Source organism: Penaeus monodon, chromosome 34 (genome assembly GCF_015228065.2).
Source record: "Penaeus monodon isolate SGIC_2016 chromosome 34, NSTDA_Pmon_1, whole genome shotgun sequence".
Taxonomy (NCBI): Eukaryota; Metazoa; Arthropoda; class Malacostraca; order Decapoda; family Penaeidae; genus Penaeus; species Penaeus monodon.
The window spans coordinates 26259379-26259629 of NC_051419.1; the positions used below are offsets into that span (position 1 = coordinate 26259379).

Below are 251 nucleotides of genomic sequence, written 5' to 3' on the forward strand. Positions count from 1 at the left end.
CTCTCATCATTGCTCTCTGCAGCATCCTGGATAGTTCCTTCGCTGCTATCTGAGTGTATCTATGTCAGTAATCTATTATCCATCTGCTGTTTCTCGGCATCGACCCGCCCATTCTACCGTTGGGGGGTGGGAGTTCTGAGTCTAAGCTGCTAACATTGTTTCTAGCTCTCTTCTCTTTTTTTTTATCTACTTCTGTTTCTCTCTCTCTCTCTCTCTCGATTGCTCTCGCTTGCTCTTGATCTTGTTCTTTC

At 45.0% G+C, this 251-nt stretch overlaps 1 protein-coding gene across 1 annotated transcript in view; it reads right to left on the bottom strand.

Annotated features, from left to right (window-relative positions):
• The window catches only part of LOC119594865 (ionotropic receptor 93a-like), a 36843-nt gene that overhangs the window by 20657 nt on the left and 15935 nt on the right, over positions 1 to 251 (bottom strand).